We start from the raw sequence: 6,000 nt of genomic DNA on the forward strand, positions 1-6,000 counted from the left end.
AGTTTTGTTGTGATCATTGCAAACTAGTTTCTTGAAGCTTTGAACATTTTCTTTACTTTGTGTGCATAGTAGGGCACTCTATACAGCCAAAAGAAATACACTGCATGTGTACAATTTTAGGTACATTTCAAGTATGTTACATCCTTTTTCATTGTTACAACATTAAAAGGAATTTATATTGTTTATGTCAACTGAGCTATAGTATGATATATTGAACATGATGTATAGAGGGAATTAAAGAAAAAGAAATGATGGTCAAATGCAATTATATAGAGGAAGCTTTTGAAATCTAATCAAATATTTTGAAGGAGATGCATGTATTTCTATTGATATTGTAGTTTAGAGTAAACTGATTCTCTTTTTTTTTTTCTGTGAAGTCAACAAAGTTGAACCACTATTGCAAAACTTGAGTAGTTAAAGGTACTGTAAATTTATTGATATTTCTAGTTGTTAACATTACAGTGAAACCATACAAACATGTTCAAAGGGCTCTCAGAAATTCTTCAAAGAATGTTCCCAAGTAATCCACTTTTAGAGAATTCAATAATTGTCTTCAATCAAACTGTTCAAGTAATTCAAAAATTTACACAAAAAACTACATATGTATGCCAGTTGCATCCCTAATGGTAAACTGATGTCACACTGTACAGTCAGCATTTCTTTGTGTAGCACATCGTGCTACGTGATGGTTTGTAGGTTGTTGTTGTTTTTTCCTCTTTCTCTTATGATACTGGGCTGCATTTGTTGCCACACCTTGCTTTTCCAAGAGTGATATATCGCACTTTGCTGTGATGAAGCGTGTGGGTATTATGATCAATGCACAGTCTCCAGACAAAAGTTCAAACGCGACCATGGCCAGCAAGTACATACACAATGTTTATAGAAACCTCTCGCTTTGGCCACCATGTGTGCACACTTGTATGCACTTGATATGTAGAAAAGTATGAGATGCCTAAAGTGTACTTAGCTTCTGCCATCAGTTCCCTTTAATAGTATGGAGTACAAACCCTTTTGTTTTTACTACATGTATCTAACATATCCCCAGTTGGGGGGGGGGGGGGGTAGGGTAATCCTACAGTGTATTAACAGTTGTCAGGGGAAGCAGCCCTTCGATCATGATCATTTGATGAGGACACGAATATGAAACTTACCTTTTTCCATGCAAAAAGCAAAATCAAAATACATAGATAGATGAATAGTTAGATAAATAAATGAATGAATAAATAGATATTAAATAAATGAAAAGATGGTAATATTTAGCAATGAAAATGTCATTTGTATGTGGGATGTATATTGTAAGGAAATTAAAAAAAAAGAAGACAATCCTGCCTAGCCAGCCTATAAGCGATCTTAAAATGTTAGATATTGAAATCTCAAATACAGTTGTATAATGGATGCTACTGTAGCAAAGGTTTATGAGAGAAAATATGTCATTGATGACCTGGGTTTCTTTTTGTCCTGATATAACTTGCAGACCATTGAGGCTCGATGAATCTCTTATAAGATCTTTCCCCGATATTATTACCATTATTATAATTACAGTTTTGTATTATTATTATTATCATCATTATTGTTATTATCATTATCCTCATCATCTTCATCAGTATAATGTATGTGTATATGACCTAAAATTTAGTTTTTGTTTGTTTGGTTTTTAAGCTGTAGCTCCCCCCCCCCCCCCCCCCCCACCCACCATCCACTGTTGTTGACCAAGGCACAAGTTATGTTAGAGACCCCTGCATAATGACGCGCCCTGTGTGCTCTCTCAGTACAGCTTTAGTATCAAGTTTTATCAGTTTTAGTCACTGAGGGAGTTGTTAAGTTTTATTGGAAATAAAATCATGAGCTGACCTCTGGGATTTTGGCAAATAGAGATTGACTTAGCACCTGCAAATAAAGGCTTTAATAGCAGTCTAACCAACTTAAGAACATCGTGTGTTACTGTGTGTTTTTTACCCTTTGATTTGAACTTGTGATGTGTGATGAAATATCTGACTGGATGAATTTCAGCCGAGATTTTGCTCTGGTATGTTTTACTAGTACCGTGGTACTATAAATGCACCTGATGTGCACAGTAGGTCCCTATGCATATTATATGTACATACAATTTCATTTGAATGTACTCCCAGCAATGGAAGGTGTTGAGACTTCATCATGTAGGCCGCTACTGCACTCTTCATGCGAAAGTTGAAAATGACGACACAGTAGAGTACAAACTTGACCAACCATGGTTAAACCATCTTAATATGCTGATCCAGTTAAATTTTTACAAATCAAATTTTGATTTAAAAATCAAAGGTCAATAATTCTGGTCAGTACTATTTGGCGCATCATTGCCTCACTGTCTCTAGAGACTGTGTAATTGTGACCGTGCATCACAAAACGAACAAAAAGTCGCACCCCTTGATTTTATGTGAGGACTCAAAAAAGGTGAAATGGGTCAACCAAGTCAATCCTGAGGTTTTCAGATTTTCTGAAAGAGCTATCCTTCTACATTATTCTTAAGTTTGGGATCATAACATGAATGGGAAAGTGTGTTTTCAGCAGTTTTTTTACAACCCTTTTTTTTTTGGGGGGGGGGGGGGGGAGTAGAATGATCAGGTATGTCTTAGAGGCCCCTTTTCATTTCGTAAAAACCTTTGCACACTCTTCACTTTCAAGTCTAATAACTTGTGATAGGATAAAGCTACTGCTTTGAAAGTTGGCATTAATCATGAACATAATGTGTCAATAGAACATACTCAATTTTAGCTTAATCTGATAATCCCTTCATTGCTGTTGCTCCGGTGGTTTACACCCTGTGTTTTGTCCCTTTCACCTCACAGCTAGCACGGCTTGGTAAGGATTTAAAAGCGCTTGAATAGATGTGTACCTGGTACTTCGGAGCCTCTTTTCTCAGTTCCCACTTTTCCAGAGTGTGTGCTTGCTTACCCGTATTTAGATGGGTTAGGGGGTCCATTTGAATTGAGTTATATACATCATTTTAAAGCTTAGAGTCTTCTCTTTAAGAATCTGCCCTCAACAAAAAAATCCATATCTGGCGACTTTTTGTTCGTTATGTGATGCAGGGTCACAACTTCAAATTGCGAGGAGTATTAGGCCTTTCCATTTCCGGGTTTCATCAGCTAACGAAAAAAAAAAGTAAAAACAGAAAAATCAACTACATTTTTCTGGCACCACTTCCGGGGTTTAAAAAAAAAGAAAAAAAGGTTTGTGTGCATATGTGTATATGTGTGTGTGTGTGTGTGTGTATGTGTGTGTGTGTGTGTGTGTGTGTGTGTGTGAACGTGTGTGGAGGGGGGGGGGGGGGGTGAGGGCAAATGGTTAGACCCTGTATGTAGCCCTATTCCTATGTACACTATTATGCGAAAGTCTCCTCTTTAGCTAGCGCGAGCGCTTACGCTTTGGCCCACTTCCCCGAGTCCGAAGAAGTCCGTTCACTCCACTTTGGGGGAAACAAAAAAGTTTCCTTTTAGCGCGGTGCAAAAATGCCCCCCCCCCCCCCACCCCCCCCCCCCCCCCCCCAAAAAAAAAGAAAAGAAAGAAAGAAAGACATAAAAATAGAAGACAGAGTAATCTACTAGTATCTATCTAGAACTTGTAGAAGCCAGCAGCCCTGTATAGTGGGGTGGCTTAGTGAAATTATCGTGACACGGCGGACAAAAGCATGATTTTTTCACCAAAGGTACTTCATGATGTACCTTCTCAAAAAATAGGGTGCTCCAAGAAAATTGATGCTGGGAAGGAGGTCAGAGGTCAAAGGTCAATGACCTTTATTTGTGAAATAGGTTTTTTGGCTATTTCTCAGGTCAGGAATATCCAATCTGGATAAAACTTGGCAGGAAGAATATTGAGAACAAGTAAAATATTTTGATTGAATTTGGGGTGAATTTTCCAAAGGTCAAAGGTCAAAGGTCAATGAACTTTTTCTAAAAATCATGTTTTTGTTTATTTCTCCAGGTAGGAAGATTCAATTTTCACAAAATTTGATATGAACGTTATATAGAAGGTACCAAGAGTATAAACCAGGGGTCAAATATAATTGTTGATTTGTGCGTTGCCATGGCAACCCAAAACGAGGGTTTTTGATTGAAGTTAGTTACAGGAGGCTATTTTCCAGTTTGGAAGAGATTCCATTTGAATAGGTACAACTGATCAACGGGATGTATAGAGGTTTGAAATACTTTTCATTAGTGTTAAGTGGTATGTTGCCATGGCAACTACATATATAGATTTTGGTTAAACTTAAAGGAGACTTCAGAACTTATGAATTTGAAGAGATTTCCATCAGGGTTGGTATAATTGATCAACAAAAAAGTCGCCAGACAAAGATTTGTCACCTTTATAGCATGTGGGTTGAGTGAATGCAGCAACAATAGTAGAACACATCAGTGAGAGTTTGAGGAAAATTGGACAATCCGTTCTAAAGTTATGAATTTTTGAAGTTTCTGCTCATGCAGTCGAGGCTGGATGAGAAGACTACTATACCTTGTAATGTCACATGTGTACAACGATATAAAGAATGAATAAAGAAAATTCAACATAAATTATTTTCGCTTACAAAAGGATACTCGACTTCTCTTTCAGAAGGCAGGGGGAATAATTTTACCCTTGACATACGTAAGTAGCAAGTCAAAGAAACTATGTGAACTTTATTCAAAAAGTATGGTTTTGTGAAATTCTCATTTCATTTTCCTTAGAATGTGTGCATGTGACATCATACACTGTGGTAGTCTTTTCATCCAGCCGCGACTGTGCAGATACCTTAAAAAATCATAACTTTTGAACGGATTGTACGATTTTTTCCAAGCTTTCTGTGATGTGTCCTACTAATATTGTTGTATTCACTGAATCCACGTGCGCATGAAAGTGGACTTGTCCTTTAAGGACAGATTCTGAAAGAGCAGACTGTAAGCTTTAAAATGATGTATCACACAATTCAAAGGGATTCCCCTAACCTATCTAAATAATAATACCGGTACTGGAAAGAAAGCACACACTCTGGATAAGTATGAACTGAGAAAAGAGGCTGCATTGTCTATTTTAGCGTTTAATCTTTACCAAGCTGTCTCATGTCATTATGTTCATCTTTTCTTCCCCCCTCCAATTTTCATTTGAGTTTGCCATTATTAATTTTTGATGATAAGAACGATGCCACAAGGCATTGTTTCTTAAAAATGCTTCAACTGCTCCTTCAGGTCCAAAATCTACATCAATATATATTATTTTCCTGATCTCCTCAACATTTTCCAAAAATAAAGCATACACCTTTTATGCACTGAGTCCTCCTTTTTGTGGATAATTAAAGGCAAAAACCCAAAATTAGTGCTTGAAAATTATTCTTAAGTGTAAGTTACGGATACAAAGAACCTCTGTAAAAAATGAATCTGTATAATCAATGTTAAGTATTGTTAATAACACAAAATGTGAACAATATTTCTATGATAACATGTTTCCAGACTAAACCGTCCGCATTTATGCTTTAATGAGAAAAATACTGATATCTCTTTATATGTTTGCTTTGATTGCAAAAACTGTATATGGTAGGATGTCTTGTGATACAACTGGGGGGCATTTCATGAAGCGTTTTGTCAGATATTTCGTCTGACAAAATGTTAAAAGCTACTGAAATCCTTGCATCTGATTGGCTGAGAGCATTTTTGTCCGACAAGTTGTCGGACAAAAATGCTTCATGAAATGCCCCCCAGGGGGGCATTTCATGAAGCAGTTTGGTCAGATATTTTTCTGACAAACTGTTACAAACTACAGAAATCCTTGCATCTGATTGGCAGAGAGCAAATTTGTCCGACAACTTGTCGGACAAAATGCTTCATGAAATGCCCCCAGACCTACACATATTATGCATAAAATGTGATATCCTGAACATTTTTTTTTTCAAGTCACTCTCCCAAAAGTGTATAATATAGGACCTTTAAGTTTTTCTTGTGTTTGTTCCTGGCAGATTACTAGTACACAAATGCTCCAATCCATGATGACCTA

This window comes from Diadema antillarum, unplaced genomic scaffold (genome assembly GCF_040938485.1).
Source record: "Diadema antillarum isolate AM-2024a unplaced genomic scaffold, OU_Dant_1.0 seq00000663_RagTag, whole genome shotgun sequence".
Classification (NCBI taxonomy): domain Eukaryota; kingdom Metazoa; phylum Echinodermata; class Echinoidea; order Diadematoida; family Diadematidae; genus Diadema; species Diadema antillarum.